A 27,697-nucleotide genomic window follows, 5' to 3' on the forward strand; every position below is an offset into this window, starting at 1 on the left:
AAGAAGGCAGAAGTTCTGGTTTTGCTGCTTGCTGTTTTTATAGAACTCTTGCCTTGTCTGCACATTACAGGTCGGTCTTGTTCCCGTCCAACGTGGGCTACATATATCGCCTCATAACAGACCTGGACATCCTTCACATCTGCAAGACTTGGTGGCATATGAAAGGTCGCATGTTCCTCTTTCCATTAATGTAAGTTTAATATTCATATTCGTTGTAGTTTCGAAAATATTTGCAAAAGGAGGCAGAGGTTCTTTTTTTGTTGCGTGCTATTTTTTTGGAATTCCTGCTTTGTCTGTACATTACAGGTCGTGTTCCTGTCCAGCGTTGGCTACATATATTTTGCCTCATAAAAGACCTGGAAATCCTTCAAATCTGCAAGTCTTGGTGGCATCTGAAAGGTCGCATGTTCCCCTTTCCTTTGATGTAATTTTGATATTCAGATTCGTTGTAGTTAGGAAAATATTTGCAAAAGAAGACAGAAGTTCTGGTTTTGCTGCTTGCTATTTTTCTGGAATTCCTGCTTTGTCTGCACATTACAGGTCGTGTTCCCGTCCAACGTTGGCTACATATATCGCCTCATAAAAGACCTGGAAATCCTTCAAATCTGCAAGTCTTGGTGGCATCTGAAAGGTTGCATGTTCATCTTTCCTTTGATGTAAGTTTCATATTCAGATTCGTTGTAGTTAGGAAAATATTTGCAAAAGAAGGCAGAAGTTGTTGTTTTGCTGCTTGCTGTTTTTATAGAACTCCTGCCTTGTCTGCACATTACAGGTCGTGTTCCCGTCCAACGTTGGCTACATATATCGCCTCATAAAAGACCTGGAAATCCTTCAAATCTGCAACACTTGGTGGCATCTGAAGGGTCTCGTGTTCCTCTTTCCATTAATGTAAGTTCCATATTCAGATTCGTTGTAGTTTGGAAAATATTTGCAAAAGAAGGCAGAAGTTATTGTTTTGCTGCTTTGTGTTTTTATAGAAGTCCCGCCTTGTCTGCACATTACAGGTCGTGTTCCCGTCCAACGTTGGCTACATATATCGCCTCATAAAAGACCTGGCAAGCCTTCAAATCTGCAAGTCTTGGTGGCATCTGAAAGGTCGCAAGTTCGTCTTTCCTTTGATGCGTGTTTCATATTCTGATTCGTTGTAGTTAGGAAAATATTTGCAAAAGAAGACAGAAGTTCTGGTTTTGCTGCTTGCTGTTTTTATAGAATTCGTGCTTTGCCTGCACATTACAGGACGTGTTCCCGTCCAAAGTTGGCTACATGTATTGCCTCATAATAGATCTGGAAATCCTTCAAATCTGAAAGACTTGGTGGCATTTGAAAGGTCACTTGTTCTTCTTTCCATTGATATAACTTTCCTTTTCAGATTCGTTGTAGTTAGGAAAATATTCGCAAAAGAAGGCAGAAGTTGTTGTTTTGCTGCTTGCTGTTTTTATAGAACTCCTGCCTTGTCTGCACATTACAGGTCGTGTTCCCGTCCAACGTTGGCTACATATATCGCCTCATAAAAGACCTGGAAATCCTTCAAATCTGCAAGTCTTGGTGGCATCTGAAAGGTTGCATGTTCATCTTTCCTTTGATGTAAGTTTCATATTCAGATTCGTTGTAGTTAGGAAAATATTCGCAAAAGAAGGCAGAAGTTCTGGTTTTGCTGCTTGCTGTTTCTATAGAATTCCTGCTTTGTCTGTACAATGCAGGTCGTGTTCCCGTCCAAAGTTGGCTACATATATCGCCTCATAACAGATCTGGAAATCCTTCAAATCTGCAAGTTTTGGTGGCATCTGAAAGGTGGCATGTTCCTCTTTCCGTTGATGTAAGTTTCATATTCAGATTCGTTGTAGTTAGGAAAATATTTGCAAAAGAAAGCAAAAGTTGTGATTTTGCTGCTTGCTATTTTTCTGGAATTCCCGCTTTGTCTGCACATTACAGGTAGTGTTCCCGTCCAACGTTAGCTACATATATCGCCTCGTAAAAGACCTGGAAATTCTTCAAATCTGCAAGACTTGGTGGCATCTGAAAGGTCGCATGTTCCTCTTTCCATTAATGTACGTTTCATATTCTGATTCGTTGTAGTTAGGAAAATATTCGGAAAAGAAGGCAGAAGTTCTGGTTTTGCTGCTTGCTGTTTTTATAGAACTCCTGCCTTGTCTGCACATTACAGGTCGTGTTCCCGTCCAACGTTAGCTACATATATCGCCTCATAAAAGACCTGGACATTCTTCAAATCTGCAAGACTTGCTTGCATCTGAAAGGTCGCATGTTCCTCTTTCCATTAATGTAAGTTTCATATTCATATTCGTTGTAGTTTGGAAAAATATTTGCAAAAGAAGGCAGAAGTGCTTTTTTTGCTGCGTGCTATTTTTCTGGAATTCCCGCTTTGTCTGTACATTACAGGTCGTGTTCCCGTCCAACGTTAGTGTAGCGGAAGGGTTTCAGCAACAAATAAGTTTCAGTATTAAGCACGTACACATTTGACTATTGAACTCGTTGGTATAATGGTATTTATATCACGAGAGGGCGCTCCGTTGTTCTAAATTGAGTACCTGGTATCCGTATGTATGTACTAAAAATAGACCTTGTATCTGGGAAGACGGTGTGTGACCTCGGGTCAGGGAGAACAATAGAATTGGGGTCTTCCGTTGGAACGTACGTAAAAAGTTGTCGTTTTGGGGAGTTGGGTTGTTACGTGTTGCTAACACTGGAAAACGACATGGCGCCCTGAGTGTCACGAGGGAAGACTCACCACTATATGTTTGCCAGGGGATAATTCTTGAATCAGGGGGGATACTCATCACTTTCACATCATTTATTACCTGTACCTGCTGTGACTGACTGGAAGTCTACTCAAATTCTGGGAGAGCTGGAATAAATGCCAGAATCATCGAAATCAGACAGCCGTGTCTCAGGGCATCTGTTCGTCTGTCAAGAGACAATTGATACCCCGGCTCTACGCGGAGCCCCCTCAACATACTACAGTTTTTGGTAACACGGATGGGGTGGTGTTGATGCAGGTTGGACGCTGGTGCTGTTGATTTTGACGGGTGATTTTCCAATTGCGGGCCGGGAGACTTCAAGCTGTGCGGTAGTGTGCTACGCCGAGGTACTGCGGCGGTGTACGGGGTTGCCAACCAACAGCCAGGCGGCGTGCGTTGGCCGGGCCGACGCGGGTGTGCTGAGCCAGGCGGAGGTTTGTGAGCTGGACCGGCGTAGAGCGTGCTGTACCTGTCGGCGTGCGGGGCCAAGGACGCGGAGCGGTCTGGTGTGTGGCAACGGAGGACGGAGTTCGTCGAGGATTTCTACCGCCAGGAAGCTGTCCATTTCCAAGACCAAGTGGATTGGACTGGACTTAAGTAGTAGTAAATTGCTTGAAGTTTGGTTCATGTAGCGGGTTGTTGCCCAATTGCTGTACATATACGTGGGATTCCAGTCAGTTGCAGGTAAAACTTGTTGACCTATTAATTGCAGTTGTAATTGTGATTTGGTTTTGTAATTTTGTAAAGTTACTGAGTAACGTTAGTGTACTTGTTGTATGGTGGTGTAATGGCGACCTCGGAGTCTGCTCTGGTCGAGCAGTTAGTTAAAGGGCTAACGGATGCTTTGAAGCAGAGCCGACCCACTGTACAGAGGCCAGTTAAGTTGTCATGTTTTTCCGGTAGGCCAGTAAAACCAGGGGATCCGACAGTCAAAGAATGGCTCGAGGAAGTTGAAATATATTGTCAACAGTGCAAGATACCTGGTTCGGAAAAAGCGCAAATTGTGTTGAACCATCTGAAGAGTACGGCGCGGGATGAGATCAAATGCCATGGAGAGGCAGGGTTAAATTTTGAGTCTCTCAAGAAACTTCTTCATAAGCACTTTGGGGGCTGGGAAACGGTTCAGTCATTGCATAAGGCATTGTATGAGCGTGTACAATTAAAAGATGAAACACTTATGGATTTTTCCAGGGTTCTGATCAGAATGTATGATCGGATACTGGAAGTGGCCTCTGACAGTGAGAAGGTTTCGCTGCAAGGTCTCCGCGACAAAGTTCTAATAGGACAGTTTGTGGCGGGGGCTAAGAGTCAGGGTGTCAGACTTGAGTTAAGGAGATTAGAGTTGTCCAAGTCTCAACAAACATTTCCTGAATTGCGTGATGCTGCGCTGGAGATTTTTCGTGACCTTGAGAGAGCTCCAAAGGCAAAGCGTGCTCAGACAAGGCAAGTCGTCGCAGATTGCGATGAGGAAACACATGATCAGACATCTGATGTGTTTGTTAATAGTGCAATGGGGAGCAACGATCCCAAGCATAGGACAGAGTTGCAACAGATGTTGCAACAGCAGCATCAGATTATTAAGTGCCTGCAGGAACAGCAGGCCCAGTTGCAGAAGCAACAGGATCAAGTACTTGATCTTATGAAGCATTTGCTTCGTAGTCAGGAGTCTAAGGTTGTAGACAAGGGTGAAGTTGTGAAACCTTTTGGGAGGAAACAACTTGTTTGTTTCTCGTGCAAGCAACCAGGCCATTTTAAGAGTAGTTGTCCGAACCGAGACAGGAGTGCAAGCACTAGTAATAGTGGCACGCCAAGCCCTAAGGCTACAAACCCGGTTACTGTTCAGTCAGGGGGTGTGCAGCCACAAAGTAGGGGAGAGTTAAACTGACTCCCCTCACCACTGTGGGCCAAGTGGTTGAGGGATTTGAGAAAGAGGCCCCGCCCAAACTTCAGACTGATAAGGGAATGGGTTCCAATGTTAGGTCAGTAGATGAAGTCCTTGATAAACTGGTACGCACCAGTCCAAGGGCGCAGGTAGAATTGGCAGGTGTCCCAGTTAGCGTTGTTCTTGACACTGGGGCGGAAACCTCCCTTATAAGTGCAGCATTTTATAGGAGTAAATTGGCCGCACATGTGACCGGAGTGGAGCCCGTGGGTACCTATTTACGCGTGTTTGGCGTAGGACCTTGTGATGGTACCAGTTGAAGGATATGTCCAGATTCCCCTGAGGGTTTTCAACCAGACGGTTGAGGCACATTTCCTTGTAGTAAAAGAGAGCCCCGAGGTTGGTTTGGGGAGTGGGCGTGGCCCCGTTCTTTTGGGTTGCAATGTTTTGCACCAATTAAGAAACATGGTGGTAGATCCCTCACACCGAGATGCAGAAGCATGGAATGTGACATTACAGTGGTATAATCTGACTAAAAGGGAGCCGGGTAGGGTTTCGGTAGAGCAAAAGAAGCCTGTAGTTGTCCGTACGGGGCGTTGCACGACATTTATTCCCCCAAGGGAAGTGCGTTCCGTAAAGTGTAATGTGCGTGTACCTTCAAATGTGTGGGAAGGGAAGACTGTGGTGCTAGAGGGAATTCGGGATAGAATTTCGGGAGGGGGAACAGCATCAGCTCAGTTGGATCCAGGGTTAAGCAGTGGCTTAAGGGTCTATGATGCATGTGAAGTTGTGCGTGGGAACAAGGTAAATGTTCTTGTAGCTAATATGGGTGCACAAATGTTAGCTATTCCCCCACATTCTCAGGTGGCATTCCTCAGTGAGGTGTCCCCAGCCGTTCAGGTTGATTGTGATTTGGAGGGTAGTCAAGTGAACGTTTCTGTCAATAGGATAATGACCCTGTCAGGTGATAGTTATTACGACACGGGTCCGGAGGAGCAGAGTCCTCCAGAGTCAGATTCAGTATTGGGGAGCGATAAACCACAGAAGTCTGAGATACATGTATATAAGGATGGAAGTTATTATCAGTTACCACCAGGAGTGGACTTAGGTTCATGTGATTTGAGTAGTGAAGAGCTAGATCGTGTTGTACATTTGATTCAGAAACACGATGCTGTATTTTCTAAGGATTCACTTGACTTGGGTACATGTGACAAAGTTCCACACAAGATACACACTGTTGATGAGGTGCCAGTGAGTCAACCGTATCGTAGGATACCTCCACAGTATATTGGAGAGGTTAAGGAGTTGCTTCAGAGGTTTTTGGAGCAGGGTATCATCCAGAGGAGTGGCAGTCCATATGCGAGTCCCATTGTTCTCGTTAAGAAACGGGATGGTGCTGTTCGCATATGTGTTGATTATCGGAGGCTAAACGCGAAGACGGTACGCGACGCGTTCCCGCTGCCGCGTATCGATGAATCGTTGGAGGCTCTGCGTGGTGCGCGCTACTTTTCATCTCTCGATCTTGCGCACGGGTATCATCAGGTTGTAATGGATACGGAGTCCATTCCAAAGACTGCTTTTCGTGTTCCTTTTGGGTTATTCGAGTACACCCGGATGCCTTTCGGGCTTGTAAATGCACCGGGCACTTTTCAACGCACAATGGAAATGTGTTTAGGTGATATGAACCTCACCGAGCTTCTTATATATCTGGACGATATCCTTGTATTTTCTGGCGATGTAGAGGAACACATTAGTAGGCTAGGTAAAGTGTTCACCAGAATTGCTGACTTTGGATTGAAGGTAAAAGGGGGGAAGTGTCATTTCTTCCAGTCACAAGTAACTTACTTAGGACATGTTGTGAGTTCTGAAGGCATTTCTGTCGATGCCGACAAGGTCCAAAGGGTCAAAGACTGGCCGGTTCCCACAAGATCTGGGGAGCTGAGGTCGTTCTTAGGATTGGCAGGATATTATAGGAGGTTTATTGCCGGGTTTTCTAAGATTGCAGCACCTCTCCATGAGTTATTGCCCTCATTGGTCAAGGGAAAGCCAGTTGTGAATCAAAAGAAGTTTGAGTGGACAGCGGAGGCCGATGAGGCATTCTGTAGGTTGAAACAGGTGCTCACGGAGGCTCCGGTGCTTAAGTACCCAGATTTCACTAAGCCGTTTGTGCTGGAGGTCGATGCCTCATTGAAAGGCTTAGGGGCATGCCTCGCCCAAGAAGATGAGCAAGGGAGGCGACATCCAGTTGCTTACGCTAGCAGGGGGGCTTAGGGGTGCTGAGCGTAATTATCCCGACTATAGTTCGTTTAAACTAGAGTTGTTAGCGTTAAAGTGGGCGATTGTCGATAAATTTCGTGATTACCTTGTGGGGGCGAGATTTACAGTGTTGACAGATCATAACCCTCTTGCACATCTAAAAACTGCAAAGTTAGGGGCGTGTGAGATGAGATGGGTTGCTCAACTTGCTGCATTTAACTTTGGCGTTCAGTTCAGGTCAGGGGTTAGTAATAAGTGTGCAGATGCTCTTAGCCGGTATCCTGGCCATTGTTATTGTTCAGCCAGTGAGGTTGAACAGGTGTTCCAGTCAATGGTACACTCCACTTCAGTTCCACTTCGGGTAGATGTCTCACGGGCTGCCGTTCGTGAGTCAAATGTGCAGGATCACTCTCCAAGCGGAAACCCGCCGAGTGTGTTTCCATCATGGACTTCAGACCAGTTGTCGGCCTTGCAAAAGGACGATCCGGAGTTAGGAATTGTTTGGAGGCGTTGGGAGGCAGGTTGGCGTCCAGGGGAGCCAGTGGCGGATTTGGGTTCTGAGTCACCCGAGTTGAAAGCGTGGGTGTGGCAGTGGCCGCGTTTTGTTGAACGTGACGGGGTTCTCTGCCGTCAGGTCAACGATCCATTGCATGGAGAGTTGTTTCAGATTTTACTGCCGAAATGTCTCATCCCTCGGGTGATGCAGGGTTGTCATGATGGATGGGGACATCAGGGTGTTACCAGGACTTGCTCACTCTTAAGGAGGCGAGTCTATTGGCCCAACATGGCTACCATGGTACGCCGTTATATTAGTCAGTGTAGGCAGTGTATAACCGCGAAGGCCATGGAACCTAAACCCAGGACGCCTATGCGTCACCTACTTGCGTTTAGACCGCTCGAGGTTGTGGCGATTGACTTTGTGAAGCTTGACAAGGGAAAGGGTGGTTATGAAGATGTTCTTGTCATTACAGATGTTTATACCAGATTTGTGCAGGCGGTACCTTGCAAAGATCAACTTGCTGTTACGGTAGCCAAAGCTCTTATACAGCATTGGTTCACTCGTTTCGGGATCCCTAGTAGAATACATAGCGATCAGGGAAGGAATTTCGAAGGGGAAGTAATCCGGGAACTTTGTGCTTTGTATGGGATAACTAAATCTAGAACAACACCCTATCACCCTGAAGGAAATTCACAGGCAGAACGGTTCAATAGAACATTGTTCGGATTAATTAAGTCCCTTAGTGAGCGGGATAGACGCAAGTGGCCTGAGTTCTTGGCTCATTTAGTGTTTGTATATAATGCCACGCCACATTGTGTGACTGGGGAGGCACCGTATACTCTCATGTTTGGGAGAGAACCAACTATTCCTTTAGATCAGCTTCTTGGGAAAACTGACAGTGATTGGGGCCAAGACTTTGTAAAAGAGCAGTCACAGTTAATTGATAGAGCTAACGAACTAGTCAGTGATAGAGTAGCTAAGGTTTGTAACCGTAACAAGGCTGCTTACGATGTGAAAGCTACTGCAAAACCTATTGGAACTGGTACACAAGTGTTGTTGAAGAAATGTGCATTTCGGGGGCGACACAAATTGGCAAATGCATATGAGAGCACACCCTATGTAGTTGTTGGAGTTAATGACCATGGTGATGTGTATCACATCCGACCATTGCTGGGAGGGGAGCAAAAGAGTGTTCACAGAAGGTTGTTACGGGTTTGTCCGCCAGAATTTGGGGAGTCAAGCAGTAGTAGTGAAACTGAGTCAGATGACTCTGATTGGGGTTTTATTGAAACCAGTGGTAATGCTGCAGAGCAGACTCCGAGTTCGGGTGCGAAGCTGGTTGACCAACACAAAGTAGGGGAGCCAGCCACGGGGTCTAGTAGGGATGTAAAGCCTCTTTGGAGATCCAAGCGGAGTACCCGTGGGAAGCATAAGAACCCATTTCATTTGCCAAGGTCAGCGGTGCGCTGAGTATTTAATACCAAGGGTTGGTTGGTAGTTCCCTGTGTATGGCTGAAGGTTGGTTTAAAGGCCGACTGTTGGGAAGGACTGGGGTATCCAGCTTCCTTGCGGGCGCCCCAACTGGATAGCAGCGCAGTGTCTACAGCCACCGTAGTCAGGTTTGTGGTTAATCATTCGGTGTAATCAAGCGGGCAATGTGTGTTGGTGAGTCCCACTACCAATGGAAGTAGTTCACATGTTTGTATTGTTTGGACATAGTTTTGTTAAACGCCTTCGCCACCAGCGTGGATATTTTGATATTGAGTTGTCGAGAGGTACTTATTCGATAAAGTGTCTTGGGGAGGGTGGTCTCACAATTGGCCGTGTGCTAAGAGACCCTCAGCGATATTTGAATCAACTTAGGGAGGCTTCACCTAAGGTGCTTATTCTTGATCTGGGAACCAATGATCTGTGTTCTAGGGAGAATAGTCCGGAGGCGGTACATGTCTCTATGTGTAAATTAGTTAAAGAGTTTTCAAGTTGGGGTATTACGCCAGAGGTTGTTGTATTCTTACCCGTTTTACCACGAACAAGTGGCATGAGAAGTTACCAAGTTTCATTAGAAGAGTTCAATGAAAGAGTACAATGTTTCAATGAGTTGCTAGAGTGTTCAACATTCACAGAGGATAGATGGTGGCTGTGGCGACACAGGTCCCTGAGAAATCCTAGCTTTATCCTTGACGGGGTACACTTAAACCAGTTGGGTATGATGCATTACGAGAAGACACTCAGCCGGCTTGTTAAGTTTTTTGAATTTCGAGTTTTGTAAATTGACCAAAAAAACCCCTCTGGGTCTACTTTCTAACTTGATGTATGTCAGTATTCTGCTTTGCTAAGAGTAGCAAGAGTTATCATTGTACAAATGGACACATTGTGTTACATGGTCTGTTCTGCTGTTTATTTAACTGAAATTGTTAAAAAAATCATAGTTTGTATTGATTAGTAATCCCTGCGATCTTCAGGCGCAGATCGTTAAAGTAGGGGAGGATGTAGCGGAAGGGTTTCAGCAACAAATAAGTTTCAGTATTAAGCACGTACACATTTGACTATTGAACTCGTTGGTATAATGGTATTTATATCACGAGAGGGCGCTCCGTTGTTCTAAATTGAGTACCTGGTATCCGTATGTATGTACTAAAAATAGACCTTGTATCTGGGAAGACGGTGTGTGACCTCGGGTCAGGGAGAACAATAGAATTGGGGTCTTCCGTTGGAACGTACGTAAAAAGTTGTCGTTTTGGGGAGTTGGGTTGTTACGTGTTGCTAACACTGGAAAACGACATGGCGCCCTGAGTGTCACGAGGGAAGACTCACCACTATATGTTTGCCAGGGGATAATTCTTGAATCAGGGGGGGATACTCATCACTTTCACATCATTTATTACCTGTACCTGCTGTGACTGACTGGAAGTCTACTCAAATTTTGGGAGAGCTGGAATAAATGCCAGAATCATCGAAATCAGACAGCCGTGTCTCAGGGCATCTGTTCGTCTGTCAAGAGACAATTGATACCCCGGCTCTACGCGGAGCCCCCTCAACATACTACATTAGCTACATATATCGCCTCATAAAAGACCTGGAAATCCTTCAAATCTGCCAGTCTTGGTGGCATCTGAAAGGTCGCGTGTTCCTCTTTCCATTAATGTAAGTTTCATATTCAGATTCGTTGTAGTTAGGAAAATATTCGCAAAAGAAGGCAGAAGTTCTGGTTTTGCTGATTGCTATTTTTCTGGAATTCCTGCTTTGTGTGCACATTACAGGTCGTGTTCCCGTCCAACGTTGGCTACATATATCACCTCATAAAAGACCTGGAAATTCTTCAAATCTGCAAGACTTGGTGGCATTTGAAAGGTGGCATGTTCCTCTTTCCATTGATATAAGTTTTGTATTCAGATTCGTTGCAGTTAGGAAAATATTTGCAAAAGAAGGCAAAAGTATTGGTTTTGCTGCTTGGTGTTTTTATAGAATTTCTGCTTTGTCTGCAGATTGCAGGTCGTGTTCCCGTCCAACAATGGCTACATATATCGCCTCATAATAGATCTGGAAATCCTTCAAATCTGCAAGTCTTGGTGGCCTCTGAAAGATGGCATGTTCCTCTTTCCATTAATGTAAGTTTCATATTCAGATTCTTTGTAGTTAGGAACATATTTGCAAAAGAAGACAGAAGTTGTTGTTTCGCTGACCTGGCACGCCTTCAAATCTTCAAGTCTTGGTGGCATCTGAAAGGTCGCAAGTCCGTCTTTCCATTAATGTAAGTTTCTTATTCAGATTAGTTGTAGTTAGGAAAATATTTGCGAAAGAAAGCAAAAGTTCTGGTTTTACTGCTTGCTGTTTCTATAGAATTCCTGCTTTGTACAATGCAGGTCGTGTTGCTGTCCAAAGTTGGCTACATATATCGCCTAATAACAGATCTGGAAATCCTTGAAATCTGCATGTTTTGGTGGCATCTGAAAGGTGGCATGTTCCTCTTTCCATTAATGTAAGTTTCTTATTCAGATTCGTTGTAGTTAGGAAAATATTCGCAAAAGAAAGCAAAAGTTGTGATATTGCTGCTTGCTATTTTTCTGGAATTCCCGCTTTGTCTGCACATTACAGGTAGTGTTCCCGTCCAACGTTAGCTACATATATCGCCTCGTAAAAGACCTGGAAATTCTTCAAATCTGCAAGACTTGGTGGCATCTGAAAGGTCGCATGTTCCTCTTTCCATTAATGTACGTTTCATATTCAGATTCGTTGTAGTTAGGAAAATATTCGCAAAAGAAGGCAGAAGTTCTGGTTTTGCTGCTTGCTGTTTTTATAGAACTCCTGCCTTGTCTGCACATTACAGGTCGTGTTCCCGTCCAACGTTAGCTACATATATCGCCTCGTAAAAGACCTGGAAATTCTTCAAATCTGCAAGACTTGGTGGCATTTGAAAGGTGGCATGTTCCTCTTTCCATTGATATAAGTTTCGTATTCAGATTCGTTGTAGTTAGGAAAATATTTGCAAAAGAAGGCAAAAGTTTTGGTTTTGCTGCTTGGTGTTTTTATAGAATTCCTGCTTTGTCTGCACATTGCGGGTCGTGTTCCTGTCCAGCGTTAGCTACATATATCGCCTCATAATAGATCTGGAAATCCTTCAAATCTGCAAGTTCTGGTGGCCTCTGAAAGGTGGCATGTTCCCTTTTCATTTGATGTAAGTTTCATATTCAGATTCGTGGTAGTTAGGAAAATATTTGCAAAAGAAGACAGAAGTTGTTGTTTTGCTGCTTGCTGTTTTTATAGAACTCCCGCCTTGTCTGCACATTACAGGTCGTTTTCCTGTCCAACGTTGGCTACATATATCGCTTCATAAAAGACCTGGAAATCCTTCAAATCTGCAAGACTTGCTTGCATCTGAAAGGTCGCATGTTCCTCTTTCCATTAATGTAAGTTTCATATTCATATTCGTTGTAGTTTCGAAAATATTTGCAAAAGAAAGCAGAGGTTCTTCTTTTGCTGCGTGCTATTTTTTTATGGAATTCCCGCTTTGTCTGTACATTACAGGTCGTGTTCCCGTCCAACGTTGGCTACATATATTTTGCCTCATAAAAGACCTGGAAATTGTTCAAAACTGCAAATCGTGGTGGCATCTGAAAGGTCGCATGTTTCCCTTTCCTTTGATGTAAGTTTGGTATTCAGATTCGTTGTAGTTAGGAAAATATTTGCAAAAGAAGACAGAAGTTCTGGTTTTGCTGCTTGCTGTTTTTATAAAATTCCTGCTTTGCCTGCACATGACAGGACGTGTTCCCGTCCAAAGTTGGCTACATATATTGCCTCATAATAGATCTGGAAATCCTTCAAATCTGAAAGACTTGGTGGCATTTGAAAGGTCACTTGTTCCTCTTTCCATTGATATAAGTTTCCTTTTCAGATTCGTTGTAGTTAGGACAATATTTGCAAAAGAAGGCAGAAGTTGTTGTTTTACTGCTTGCTGTTTCTATAGAATTCCTGCTTTGTCTGTACAATGCAGGTCGTGTTCCCGTCCACAGTTGGCTACATATATCGCCTCATAACAGATCTGAAAATCCTTCAAATCTGCAAGACTTGGTGGCATCTGAAAGGTCGCGTGTTCCTCGTTCCATTAATATAAGTTTCATATTCATATTCGTTGTAGTTTGGAAAACATTTGCAAAAGAAGGCAGAAGTATTCGTTTTGCTGCTTGGTGTTTTTATAGAACTCCTGCCTTGTCTGCACATTACAGGTCGTGTTCCCGTCCAACGTTGGCTACATATATCGCCTCATAATAGATCTGGAAATCCTTCAAATCTGCAAGTCTTGGTGGCCTGTGAAAGATGGCATGTTCCTCTTTCCTTTGATGTATGTTTCATATTCAGATTCGTTGTAGTTAGGAAAATATTCGCAAAAGAAGGCAGAAGTTGTTGTTTTGCTGCTTGCTATTTTTCTGGAATTCCCGCTTTGTCTGCACATTACAGGTCGTGTTCCCGTCCAACGTTGGCTACATATATCGCCTCATAAAAGACCTGGAAATCCTTCAAATCTGCAAGTCTTGGTGGCATCTGAAAGGTCGCATGTTCCTCTTTCCATTAATGTAAGTTTCATATTCAGATTCGTTGTAGTTAGGAAAATATTCGCAAAGGAAGGCAGAAGTTGTTGTTTTGCTGCTTGCTATTTTTCTGGAATTCCCGCTTTGTCTGCACATTACAGGTCGTGTTCCCGTCCAACGTTGGCTACATATATCGCCTCATAAAAGACCTGGCAAGCCTTCAAATCTTCAAGTCTTGGTGGCATCTGAAAGGTCGCAAGTTCGTCTTTTCATTAATGTAAGTTTCTTAATCAGATTCGTGGTAGTTAGGAAAATATTCGAAAAAGAAGGCAGAAGTTCTGGTTTTGCTGCTTGGTGTTTTTATAGAACTCCTGCCTTGTCTGAACATTACAGGTCGGTCTTGTTCCCGTCCAACGTGGGCTATATATATCGCCTCATAAAAGACCTGGACATCCTTAACATCTGCACGACTTGGTGGCATCTGAAAGGTCGCATGTTCCCCTTTCCTTTGATGTAAGTTTGATATTCAGATTCGTTGTAGTTAGGAAAATGTTTGCAAAAGAAGACAGAAGTTGTTGTTTCGCTGCTAAGTATTTTTCTGGAATTCCCGCTTTGTCTGCACATTACAGGTCGTGTTCCCGTCCAACGTTGGCTACATATATCGCCTCATAAAAGACCTGGCAAGCCTTCAAATCTGCAAGTCTTGGTGGCATCTGAAAGGTCGCAAGTTCGTCTTTCCATTAATGTAAGTTTCTTATTCAGATTAGTTGTAGTTAGGAAAATATTTGCAAAAGAAAGCAAAAATTGCTATTTTTCTGGAATTCCCGCTTTGTCTGCACATTACAGGTCGTGTTCCCGTCCAACGTTGGCTACATATATCGCCTCATAAAAGACCTGGAAATTCTTCAAATCTGCAAGACTTGGTGGCATCTGAAAGGTCGCATGTTCCTCTTTCCATTAATGTAAGTTTCATATTCAGATTCGTTGTAGTTAGGAAAATATTTGCAAAAGAAGGCAGAAGTTCTGGTTTTGCTGCTTGCTGTTTTTATAGAACTCCTGCCTTGTCTGCACTATACTGGTCGTGTTCCCGTCCAACATTGGCTACATATATTGCATCATAAAAGACCTGGAAATCCTTCAAATCTGCAAATCTTGGTGGCATTTGAGAGGTGGCATGTTCCTCTTTCCATTGATATAAGTTTCGTACTCAGATTCGTTGTAGTTAGGAAAATATTCGAAAAAGAAGGCAGAAGTTCTGGTTTTGCTGCTTGCTGTTTTTATAGAACTCTTGCCTTGTCTGCACATTACAGGTCGGTCTTGTTCCCGTCCAACGTGGGCTACATATATCGCCTCATAACAGACCTGGACATCCTTCACATCTGCAAGACTTGGTGGCATATGAAAGGTCGCATGTTCCTCTTTCCATTAATGTAAGTTTAATATTCATATTCGTTGTAGTTTCGAAAATATTTGCAAAAGGAGGCAGAGGTTCTTTTTTTGCTGCGTGCTATTTTTCTGGAATTCCCGCTTTGTCTGCACATTACAGGTCGTGCTCCCGTCCAACGTTGGCTACATATATCGCCTCATAAAAGACCTGGAAAATGTTCAAAACTGCAAGTCTTGGTGGCATCTGAAAGGTCGCATGTTCCCCTTTCCTTTGATGTAATTTTGATATTCAGATTCGTTGTAGTTAGGAAAATATTTGCAAAAGAAGACAGAAGTTCTGGTTTTGCTGCTTGCTATTTTTCTGGAATTCCTGCGTTGTCTGCAGATTACAGGTCGTGTTCCCGTCCAACGTTGGCTACATATATCGCCTCATAAAAGACCTGGAAATCCTTGAAATCTGTAAGTTTTGGTGGCATCTGAAAGGTGGCATGTTCCTCTTTCCTTTGATGCGTGTTTCATATTCAGATTCGTTGTAGTTAGGAAAATATTCGCAAAAGAAGGCAGAAGTTGTTGTTTTGCTGCTTGCTGTTTTTATAGAACTCCTGCCTTGTCTGCACATTACAGGTCGTGTTCCCGTCCAACGTTGGCTACATATATCGCCTCATAAAAGACCTGGAAATCCTTCAAATCTGAAAGACTTGGTGGCATCTGAAGGGTCGCGTGTTCCTCTTTCCATTAATGTAAGTTTCATATTCAGATTCGTTGTAGTTAGGAAAATATTCGCAAAAGAAGGCAGAAGTTCTGGTTTTACTGCTTGCTGTTTCTATAAAATTCCTGCTTTGTACAATGCAGGTCGTGTTCCCGTCCAAAATTGGCTACATATATCGCCTCATAACAGATCTGGAAATCCTTGAAATCTGTAAGTTTTGGTGGCATCTGAAAGGTGGCATGTTCCTCTTTCCGTTGATGTAAGTTTCATATTCTGATTCGTTGTAGTTAGGAAAATATTTGCAAAAGAAAGCAAAAGTTGTGATTTTGCTGCTTGCTATTTTTCTGGAATTCCCGCTTTGTCTGCACATTACAGGTCGTGTTCCCGTCCAACGTTAGCTACATATATCGCCTCGTAAAAGACCTGGAAATTCTTCAAATCTGCAAGACTTGGTGGCATCTGAAAGGTCGCATGTTCCTCTTTCCATTAATGTAAGTTTCATATTCAGATTCGTTGTAGTTAGGAAAATATTCGCAAAAGAAGGCAGAAGTTCTGGTTTTGCTGCTTGCTGTTTTTATAGAACTCCTGCCTTGTCTGCACATTACAGGTCGTGTTCCCGTCCAACGTTGGCTACATATATCGCCTCATAAAAGACCTGGAAATCCTTCAAATCTGCAAGTCTTGGTGGCATTTGAAAGGTGGCATGTTCCTCTATCCATTGATATAAGTGTCGTATTCAGATTCGTTGTAGTTAGGAAAATATTTGCAAAAGAAGGCAAAAGTATTGGTTTTGCTGCTTGGTGTTTTTATAGAATTTCTGCTTTGTCTGCACATTGCAGGTCGTGTTTCTGTCCAACGTTGGCTACATATATTGCCTCATAATAGATCTGGAAATCCTTCAAATCTTCAAGTGCTGGTGGCCTCTGAAAGGTGGCATGTTCCTCTTTCCTTTGATGCGTGTTTCATATTCAGATTCGTTGTAGTTAGGAAAATATTTGCAAAAGAAGACAGAAGTTGTTGTTTTGCTGCTTGCTGTTTTTATAGAACTCCCGCCTTGTCTGCACATTACAGGTCGTGTTCCTGTTCAACGTTGGCTACATATATCACCTCATAAAAGACCTGGAAATCCTTCAATTTTACAACACTTGGTGGCATCTGAAAGGTCGCGTGTTCCTCTTTCCATTAATGTAAGTTTCATATTCAGATTCGTTGTAGTTAGGAAAATATTCGCAAAAGAAGGCAGACGTTCTGGTTTTGCTGATTGGTATTTTTCTGGAATTCCTGCTTTGTGTGCACATTACAGGTCGTGTTCCCATCCAACGTTGGCTACATATATCACCTCATAAAAGACCTGGAAATTCTTCAAATCTGCAAGACTTGGTGGCATTTGAAAGGTGGCATGTTCCTCTTTCCATTGATATAAGTTTCATATTCAGATTCGTTGTAGTTAGGAAAATATTTGCAAAAGAAGGCAGAAGTTCTGGTTTTGCTGCTTGCTGTTTTTATAGAACTCCTGCCTTGTCTGCACATTACAGGTCGTGTTCCCGTCCAACGTTGGCTACATATATCGCCTCATAAAAGACCTGGAAATCCTTCAAGTCTACAACACTTGGTGGCATCTGAGAGGTCGCGTGTTCCTCTTTCCATTAATGTAAGTTTCATATTCATATTCGTTGTAGTTAGGAAAATATTCGCAAAAGAAGGCAGACGTTCTGGTTTTGCTGATTGGTATTTTTCTGGAATTCCTGCTTTGTGTGCACATTACAGGTCGTGTTCCCATCCAACGTTGGCTACATATATCACCTCATAAAAGACCTGGAAATTCTTCAAATCTGCAAGACTTGGTGGCATTTGAAAGGTGGCATGTTCCTCTTTCCATTGATATAAGTTTCATATTCAGATTCGTTGTAGTTAGGAAAATATTTGCAAAAGAAGGCAAAAGTATTGGTTTTGCTGCTTGGTGTTTTTATAGAATTTCTGCTTTGTCTGCACATTGCAGGTCGTGTTCCCGTCCAACGTTGGCTACATATATCGCCTCATAATAGATCTGGAAATCCTTCAAATCTGCAAGTCTTGGTGGCCTCTGAAAGATGGCATGTTCCTCTTTCCATTAATGTAAGTTTCATATTCAGATTCTTTGTAGTTAGGAACATATTTGCAAAAGAAGACAGAAGTTGTTGTTTTGCTGCTTGCTATTTTTCTGGAATTCCCGCTTTGTCTGCACATTACAGGTCGTGTTCCCGTCCAACGTTGGCTACATATATCGCCTCATAAAAGACCTGGAAATCCTTCAAATCTGAAAGACTTGGTGGCATCTGAAGGGTCGCGTATTCCTCTTTCCATTAATATAAGTTTCATATTCAGATTCGTTGTAGTTAGGAAAATATTCTCAAAAGAAGGCAGAAATTCTGGTTTTACTGCTTGCTGTTTCTATAAAATTCCTGCTTTGTACATTGCAGGTCGTGTTCCCGTCCATAGTTGGCTACATATATCGCCTCATAACAGATCTGGAAATCCTTGAAATCTGAAAGTTTTGGTGGCATCTGAAAGGTGGCAAGTTGCTCTTTCCGTTGATGTAAGTTTCATATTCTGATTCGTTCTAGTTAGGAAAATATTCGCAAAAGAAAGCAAAAGTTGTGATATTGCTGCTTGCTATTTTTCTGGAATTCCCGCTTTGTCTGCACATTACAGGTAGTGTTCCCGTCCAACGTTAGCTACATATATCGCCTCGTAAAAGACCTGGAAATTCTTCAAATCTGCAAGACTTGGTGGCATCTGAAAGGTCGCATGTTCCTCTTTCCATTAATGTACGTTTCATATTCTGATTCGTTGTAGTTAGGAAAATATTCGGAAAAGAAGGCAGAAGTTCTGGTTTTGCTGCTTGCTGTTTTTATAGAACTCCTGCCTTGTCTGCACATTACAGGTCGTGTTCCCGTCCAACGTTAGCTACATATATCGCCTCATAAAAGACCTGGACATTCTTCAAATCTGCAAGACTTGCTTGCATCTGAAAGGTCGCATGTTCCTCTTTCCATTAATGTAAGTTTCATATTCAGATTCGTTGTAGTTAGGAAAATATTCGCAAAGGAAGGCAAAGGTTGTGGTTTTGCTGCTTGCTATTTTTCTGGAATTCCTGCTATGTCTGCACAATACAGGTCTTGTTCCCGCCCAAAGTTGGCTACATATATCGCTTCATAAAAGACCTGGAAATCCTTCAAATCTGCAAGTCTTGGTGGCCTCTGAAAGGTGGCATGTTCCCTTTTCCTTTGATGTAAGTTTCATATTCAGATTCGTGGTAGTTAGGAAAATATTTGCAAAAGAAGACAGAAGTTGTTGTTTCGGTGCTTGCTATTTTTCTGGAATTCCCGCTTTGTCTGCACATTACAGGTCGTGTTCCCGTCCAACGTTGGCTACATATATCGCCTCATAAAAGACCTGGAAATCCTTCAAATCTGCAAGTCTTCGTGGCATCTGAAAGGTCGCATGTTCCTCTTTCCATTAATGTAAGTTTAATATTCAGATTCGATGTAGTTAGGAAAATATTCGCAAAGAAAGGCAGAAGTTGTGGTTTTGCTGCTTGATTTTTTCCTGGAATTCCTGCTTTGTCTGCACATTACAGGTCGTGTTCCCGTCCAACGTTGGCTACATATATCGCCTCATAAAAGACCTGGCAAGCCTTCAAATCTGCAAGTCTTGGTGGCATCTGAAAGGTCGCAAGTTCGTCTTTCCATTAATGTAAGTTTCATATTCAGATTCGTTGTAGTTAGGAAAATATTTGCAAAAGAAGGCAGAAGTTCTGGTTTTGCTGCTTGCTGTTTTTATAGAATTCCTGCTTTGCCTGCACATTACAGGACGTGTTCCCGTCCAAAGTTGGCTACATATATTGCCTCATAATAGATCTGGAAATCCTTCAAATCTGAAAGATTTGGTGGCATTTGAAAGGTCACTTCTTCTTTCCATTGATATAACTTTCCTTTTCAGATTCGTTGTAGTTAGGAAAATATTCACAAAAGAAGGCAGAAGTTGTTGTTTTGCTGCTTGCTGTTTTTATAGAACTCCTGCCTTGTCTGCACATTACAGGTCGTGTTCCCGTCCAACGTTGGCTACATATATCGCCCCATAAAAGACCTGGAAATTGTTCAAATCTGCAAGTCTTGGTGGCATCTGAAAGGTCGCATGTTCCTCTTTCCATTAATGTAAGTTTCATATTCAGATTCGTTGTAGTTAGGAAAATATTCGCAAAGGAAGGCAGAAGTTGTGGTTTTGCTGCTTGCTATTTTTCTGGAATTCCTGCTATGTCTGCACAATACAGGTCTTGTTCCCGCCCAAAGTTGGCTACATATATCGCTTCATAAAAGACCTGGAAATCCTTCAAATCTGGAAGTCTTGGTGGCCTCTGAAAGGTTGCTTGTTCCTTTTTCCTTTGATGTATGTTGCATATTCAGATTCGTTGTAGTTAGGAACATATTTGCAAAAGAAGACAGAAGTTGTTGTTTCGCTGCTTGCTATTTTTCTGGAATTCCCGCTTTGTCTGCACATTACAGGTCGTGTTCCCGTCCAACGTTGGCTACATATATCGCCTCATAAAAGACCTGGCAAGCCTTCAAATCTGCAAGTCTTGGTGGCATCTGAAAGGTCCGAAGTTCGTCTTTCCATTAATGTAAGTTTCATATTCAGATTAGTTGTAGTTAGGAAAATATTTGCAAAAGAAAGCAAAAGTTGTGATTTTGCTGCTTGGTGTTTTTATAGAACTCCTGCCTTGTCTGCACATTACAGGTCGGTCTTGTTCCCGTCCAACGTTGGCTACATATATCGCCTCATAAAAGACCTGGACATCCTTCACATCTGCATGACTTGATGGCATCTGAAAGTTTGCATGTTCCTCTTTCCATCAATGTAAGTTTCATATTCATATTCGTTGTAGTTTGGAAAATATTTGCAAAAGAAGGCAGAAGTACTGGTTTTGCTGCTTGCTGTTTTTATAGAATTCCTGCTTTGCCTGCACATTACAAGACGTGTTCCCGTCCAAAGTGGGCTACATCGATTGCCTCATAATAGATCTGAAAATGGTTTAAAACTGCAAGTCTTGGTGGCATCTGAAAGGTCGCATGTTCCCCTTTCCTTTGATGTAAGTTTGATATTCAGATTCGTTGTAGTTAGGAAAATGTTTGCAAAAGAAGACAGAAGTTCTGGTTTTGCTGCTTGCTGTTTTTATAGAATTCCTGCTTTGCCTGCACATTACAGGACGTGTTCCCGTCCAAAGTTGGCTACATGTATTGCCTCATAATAGATCTGGAAATCCTTCAAATCTGAAAGACTTGGTGGCATTTGAAAGGTCACTTGTTCTTCTTTCCATTGATATAACTTTCCTTTTCAGATTCGTTGTAGTTAGGAAAATATTCGCAAAAGAATGCAGAAGTTATGTTTTTGCTGCTTGCTGTTTTTATAGAACTCCTGCCTTGTCTGCACATTACAGGTCGTGTTCCCGTCCAACGTTGGCTACATATATCGCCTCATAAAAGACCTGGAAATCCTTCAAATCTGCAAGTCTTGGTGGCATCTGAAAGGTCGCATGTTCCTCTTTCCATTAATGTAAGTTTCATATTCAGATTCGTTGTAGTTAGGAACATATTTGCAAAAGAAGACAGAAGTTGTTGTTTCGCTGCTAAGTATTTTTCTGGAATTCCCGCTTTGTCTGCACATTACAGGTCGTGTTCCCGTCCAACGTTGGCTACATATATCGCCTCATAAAAGACCTGGCAAGCCTTCAAATCTGCAAGTCTTGGTGGCATCTGAAAGGTCGCAAGTTCGTCTTTCCATTAATGTAAGTTTCTTATTCAGATTAGTTGTAGTTAGGAAAATATTTGCAAAAGAAAGCAAAAGTTGCTATTTTTCTGGAATTCCCGCTTTGTCTGCACATTACAGGTAGTGTTCCCGTCCAACGTTAGCTACATATATCGCCTCATAAAAGACCTGGAAATTCTTCAAATCTGCAAGACTTGGTGGCATCTGAAAGGTCGCATGTTCCTCTTTCCATTAATGTACGTTTCATATTCAGATTCGTTGTAGTTAGGAAAATATTTGCAAAAGAAGGCAGAAGTTCTGGTTTTGCTGCTTGCTGTTTTTATAGAACTCCTGCCTTGTCTGCACTATACTGGTCGTGTTCCCGTCCAACATTGGCTACATATATTGCCTCATAAAAGACCTGGAAATCCTTCAAATCTGCAAATCTTGGTGGCATTTGAGAGGTGGCATGTTCCTCTTTCCATTGATATAAGTTTCGTACTCAGATTCGTTGTAGTTAGGAAAATATTCGAAAAAGAAGGCAGAAGTTCTGGTTTTGCTGCCTGCTGTTTTTATAGAACTCTTGCTTTGTCTGCACATTACAGGTCGGTCTTGTTCCCGTCCAACGTGGGCTACATATATCGCCTCATAACAGACCTGGACATCCTTCACATCTGCAAGACTTGGTGGCATATGAAAGGTCGCATGTTCCTCTTTCCATTAATGTAAGTTTAATATTCATATTCGTTGTAGTTTCGAAAATATTTGCAAAAGGAGGCAGAGGTTCTTCTTTTGCTGCGTGCTATTTTTTTGGAATTCCTGCTTTGTCTGTACATTACAGGTTGTGTTCCTGTCCAGCGTTGGCTACATATATTTTGCCTCATAAAAGACCTGGAAATTGTTCAAAACTGCAAATCTTGGTGGCATCTGAAAGGTCGCATGTTCCCCTTTCCTTTGATGTAAGTTTGATATTCAGATTCGTTGTAGTTAGGAAAATATTTGCAAAAGAAGACAGAAGTTCTGGTTTTGCTGCTTGCTATTTTTCTGGAATTCCCGCTTTGTCTGTACATTACAGGTCGTGTTCCCGTCCAACGTTGGCTACATATATCGCCTCATAAAAGACCTGGAAATTGTTCAAATCTGCAAGTCTTGGTGGCATCTAAAAGGTCGCATGTTCATCTTTCCTTTGATGTAAGTTTCATATTCAGATTCGTTGTAGTTAGGAAAATATTCGCAAAAGAAGGCAGAAGTTCTGGTTTTGCTGCTTGCTGTTTCTATAGAATTCCTGCTTTGTCTGTACAATGCAGGTCGTGTTCCCGTCCAAAGTTGGCTACATATATCGCCTCATAACAGATCTGGAAATCCTTCAAATCTGCAACACTTGGTGGCATCTGAAAGGTCGCGTGGTCCTTTTTCCTTTAATGTAAGTGTCATATTCATATTCGTTGTAGTTTGGAAAATATTTTCAAAAGAAGGCAGAAGTTCTGGTTTTGCTGCTTGCTATTTTTCTGGAATTCCCGCTTTGTCTGCACATTACAGGTCGTTTTCCCGTCCAACGTTAGCTACATATATCGCCTCATAATAGATCTGGATATCCTTCAAATCTGCAAAACTTGGTGGCATTTGCAAGGTCTCTTGTTCTTCTTTCCATTGATATAACTTTCCTTTTTCAGATTCGTTGTAGTTAGGAAAATATTTGCAAAAGAAGGCAGAAGTTGTTGTTTTGCTGCTTGCTGTTTTTATAGAACTCCTGCCTTGTCTGCACATTACAGGTCGTGTTCCCGTCCAACGTTGGCTACATATATCGCTTCATAAAAGACCTGGAAATCCTTCAAATCTGCAAGTCTTGGTGGCATCTGAAAGGTCGCATGTTCCTCTTTCCATTGATATAAGTTTCATATTCAGATTCGTTGTAGTTAGGAAAATATTCGCAAAAGAAGGCAGAAGTATTGGTTTCGCTGCTCGGTGTTTTTATAGAATTTCTGCTTTGTCTGCACATTGCAGGTCGTGTTCCCGTCCAACGTTGGCTACATATATCGCCTCATAATAGATCTGGAAATCCTTCAAATCTGCAAGTCTTGGTTGCCTCTGAAAGATTGCATGTTCCTCTTTCATTTGATGTATATTTCATATTCAGATTCGTGGTAGTTAGGAAAATATTTGCAAAAGAAGACAGAAGTTGTTGTTTCGCTCCTTGCTATTTTTCTGGAATTCCCGCTTTGTCTGCAAATTACAGGTCGTGCTCCCGTCCAACGTTGGCTACATATATCGCCTCATAAAAGACCTGGAAATTGTTCAAATATGCAAGTCTTGCTGGCATCTGAAAGGTCTCATATTCATCTTTCCTTTAATGTAAGTTTCATATTCAGATTCGTTGTAGTTAGGAAAATATTCGCAAAAGAAGGAGGAAGTTGTTGTTTTGCTGCTTGCTATTTTTCTGGAATTCCCGCTATGTCTGCACAATACAGGTCGTGTTCCCGCCCAAAGATGGCTACATATATCACCTCATAAAAAACCTGGAAATTGTTCAAATCTGCAAGTCTTGGTGGCCTGTGAAAGATGGCATGTTCCTCTTTCCTTTGATGTATGTTTCATATTCAGATTCGTTGTAGTTAGGAACATATTTGCAAAAGAAGACAGAAGTTGTTGTTTCGCTGCTTGCTATTTTTCTGGAATTCCCGCTTTGTCTGCACATTACAGGTCGTGTTCCCGTCCAACGTTGGCTACATATATCGCCTCATAAAAGACCTGGAAATCCTTCAAATCTGCAAGTCTTGGTGGCATCTGAAAGGTCGCATGTTCCTCTTTCCATTAATGTAAGTTTAATATTCAGATTCGTTGTAGTTAGGAAAATATTCGCAAAGAAAGGCAGAAGTTGTGGTTTTGCTGCTTGATATTTTTCTGGAATTCCTGCTTTGTCTGCACATTACAGGTCGTGTTCCCGTCCAACGTTGGCTACATATATCGCCTCATAAAAGACCTGGCAAGCCTTCAAATCTTCAAGTCTTGGTGGCATCTGAAAGGTCGCAAGTTCGTCTTTCCATTAATGTAAGTTTCTTAATTAGATTCGTTGTAGTTAGGAAAATATTCGAAAAAGAAGGCAGAAGTTCTGGTTTTGCTGCTTGGTGTTTTTATAGAACTCCTGCCTTGTCTGAACATTACAGGTCGGTCTTGTTCCCGTCCAACGTGGGCTACATATATCGCCTCATAAAAGACCTGGACATCCTTCACATCTGCACGACCTGGTGGCATCTGAAAGGTCGTATGTTCCCCTTTCCTTTGATGTAAGTTTCATATTCAGATTCGTTGTAGTTAGGAAAATATTCGCAAAAGAAGGCAGAAGTTGTTGTTTTGCTGCTTGCTATTTTTCTGGAATTCCTGCTTTGTCTGCACATAACAGGTCGTGTGCCCGTCCAACGTTGGCTACATATATCGCCTCATAAAAGACCTGGAAATCCTTCAAATCTGAAAGACTTGGTGGCATCTGAAAGGACGCATGTTCCTCTTTCCATTAATGTAAGTTTCATATTCAGATTCGTTGTAGTTTGGAAAATATTCTCAAAGGAAGGCAAAGGTTGTGGTTTTGCTGCTTGCTATTTTTCTGGAATTCCCGCTATGTCTGCACAATACAGGTCGTGTTCCCGCCCAAAGATGGCTACATATATCACCTTATAAAAAACCTGGAAATTGTTCAAATCTGCAAGTCTTGGTGGCATTTGAAAGGTGGCATGTTCCTCTTTCCATTGATATAAGTTTCGTATTCAGATTCGTTGTAGTTAGGAAAATATTTGCAAAAGAAAGCAAAAGTTGTGATTTTGCTGCTTGCTATTTTTCTGGAATTCCCGCTTTGTCTGCACATTACAGGTAGTGTTCCCGTCCAACGTTAGCTACATATATCGCCTCGTAAAAGACCTGGCAAGCCTTCAAATCTTCAAGTCTTGGTTGCATCTGAAAGGTCGCAAGTTCGTCTTTCCATTAATGTAAGTTTCTTATTCAGATTAGTTGTAGTTAGGAAAATATTTGCAAAAGAAAGCAAAAGTTGTGATTTTGCTGCTTGGTGTTTTTATAGAACTCCTGCCTTGTCTGCACATTACAGGTCGGTCTTGTTCCCGTCCAACGTTGGCTACATATATCGCCTCATAAAAGACCTGGACATCCTTCACATCTGCATGACTTGATGGCATCTGAAAGTTTGCATGTTCCTCTTTCCATCAATGTAAGTTTCATATTCATATTCGTTGTAGTTTGGAAAATATTTGCAAAAGAAGGCAGAAGTACTGGTTTTCCTGCTTGCTGTTTTTATAGAATTCCTGCTTTGCCTGCACATTACAAGACGTGTTCCCGTCCAAAGTGGGCTACATCGATTATCTCATAATAGATCTGAAAATGGTTTAAAACTGCAAGTCTTGGTGGCATCTGAAAGGTTGCATATTCCCCTTTCCTTTGATGTAAGTTTGATATTCAGATTCGTTGTAGTTAGGAAAATGTTTGCAAAAGAAGACAGAAGTTCTGGTTTTGCTGCTTGCTGTTTTTATAGAATTCCTGCTTTGCCTGCACATTACAGGACGTGTTCCCGTCCAAAGTTGGCTACATATATTGCCTCATAATAGATCTGGAAATCCTTCAAATCTGAAAGACTTGGTGGCATTTGAAAGGTCACTTGTTCCTCTTTCCATTGATATAACTTTCCATTTCAGATTCGTTGTAATTAGGAAAATATTCGCAAAAGAAGGCAGAAGTTGTTGTTTTAATGCTTGCTGTTTTTATAGAACTCCTGCCTTGTCTGCACATTACAGGTCGTGTTCCCGCCCAAAGTTGGTTACATATATCGCCTCATAAAAGACCTGGCAAGCCTTCAAATCTGCAAGTCTTGGTGGCCACTGAAAGGTTGCATGTTCCTCTTTCCTATGATGTATGTTTCATATTCAAATTCGTTGTAGTTAGGAACATATTTCCAAAAGAAGACAGAAGTTGTTGTTTCGCTGCTTGCTATTTTTCTGGAATTCCCGCTTTGTCTGCACATTACAGGTCGTGTTCCCGTCCAACGTTGGCTACATATATCGCCTCATAAAGGACCTGGCACGCCTTCAAATCTTCAAGTCTTGGTGGCATCTGAAAGGTCGCAAGTCCGTCTTTCCATTAATGTAAGTTTCTTATTCAGATTAGTTGTAGTTAGGAAAATATTTGCAAAAGAAAGCAAAAGTTGCTATTTTTCTGGAATTCCCGCTTTGTCTGCACATTACAGGTAGTGTTACCATCCAACGTTAGCTACCTATATCGCCTCATAAAAGTCCTGGAAATCCTTCAAATCTTCAAGTCTTGGTGGCCTCTGAAAGGTCGCATGTTCCTATTTCCATTAATGTACGTTTCATATTCAGATTCGTTGTAGTTAGGACAATATTCGCAAAAGAAGGCAGAAGTTCTTGTTTTGCTGCTTGCTGTTTTTATAGAACTCCTGCCTTGTCTGCATATTACAGGTCGTGTTCCCGTCCAACGTTGGCTACATATATCGCCTCATAACAGATGTGGAAATCCTTCAAATCTGCAAGACCTGGTAGCATCTGAAAGGTTGCATGTTCCTGTTTTCTTTGATAAAGTTTCTTGCTCAGTTTCGTTGTAGTTAGGAAAATATTTGCAAAAGAAGGCAGAAGTTATTGTTTTGCTGCTTTGTGTTTTTATAGAAGTCCCGCCTTGTCTGCACATTACAGGTCTTGTTCCCATCCAACGTTGGCTACATATATCGCCTCATAAAAGACCTGGAAATTGTTCAAATCTGCACGTCTTGGTGTCATCTGAAAGAACGCATGTTCCTGTTTACTTTAATAAAGTTTCATGCTCAAATTCGGTGTAGTTAGGAAAATATTTGCAAACGAAGGCAAAAGTTCTTGTTTTGCTGCTTGGTGTTTTTATAGAACTCCCACCTTGTCTGTACGTTACAGGTCTTGTTCCTGTCCAACGTTGGCTACATATATCGCCTCATAACAGATCTGGAAATCCTTCAAATCTGCAAGACCTGGTGGCATATCAAAGGTGGCATGTTCCTCTTTCCTTTGATGTAAGTTTCATATTCAGATTCGTTGTAGTTAGGAAAATATTCGTAAAAGAAGGCAGAAGTTCCTGTTTTGCAGCTTGCTATTTTTCTGGAATTCCCGGCTTTGTCTGTACAATACAGGTCGTGTTCCCACCCAAAATTGGCTGCATATATCACCTTATAAAAAACCTGGGCATTGTTCACATCTGTAAGTCTTGGTGGCATCTGAAAGGCCGCATGTTCCTCTTTCCATTGATATAAGGTTCATTTTCAGATTTGTTGTAGTTAGGAAAATATTCGCAAAAGAAGTCAGAGGTTCTTGTTTTGCTGCGAGGTTTTTTTTATAGAACTCCTGCCTTGTCTGCACA

At 42.1% G+C, this 27,697-nt stretch overlaps 2 long non-coding RNA genes across 2 annotated transcripts; both read left to right on the top strand.

The window, feature by feature from the left end:
• Positions 1-11,073: 11,073 nt before the first annotated feature.
• On the top strand, positions 11,074-11,793 carry LOC147797276 (uncharacterized). The gene is made up of 3 exons (XR_015427128.1): positions 11,074-11,144; positions 11,257-11,372; positions 11,489-11,793. It is a non-coding gene; the product is annotated as an uncharacterized LOC147797276 (long non-coding RNA).
• Positions 11,794-13,586: 1,793 nt separating this feature from the next.
• LOC147797277 (uncharacterized) lies at positions 13,587-19,735 on the top strand. Its single transcript, XR_015427200.1, has 3 exons — positions 13,587-13,696; positions 13,813-13,932; positions 19,595-19,735. It is a non-coding gene; the product is annotated as an uncharacterized LOC147797277 (long non-coding RNA).
• Positions 19,736-27,697: the final 7,962 nt, after the last annotated feature.

The sequence above is a fragment of the Acanthaster planci genome, linkage group LG11 (assembly GCF_054643075.1).
Source record: "Acanthaster planci isolate LZ-2023a linkage group LG11, COTS_SCS, whole genome shotgun sequence".
Taxonomy (NCBI): domain Eukaryota; kingdom Metazoa; phylum Echinodermata; class Asteroidea; order Valvatida; family Acanthasteridae; genus Acanthaster; species Acanthaster planci.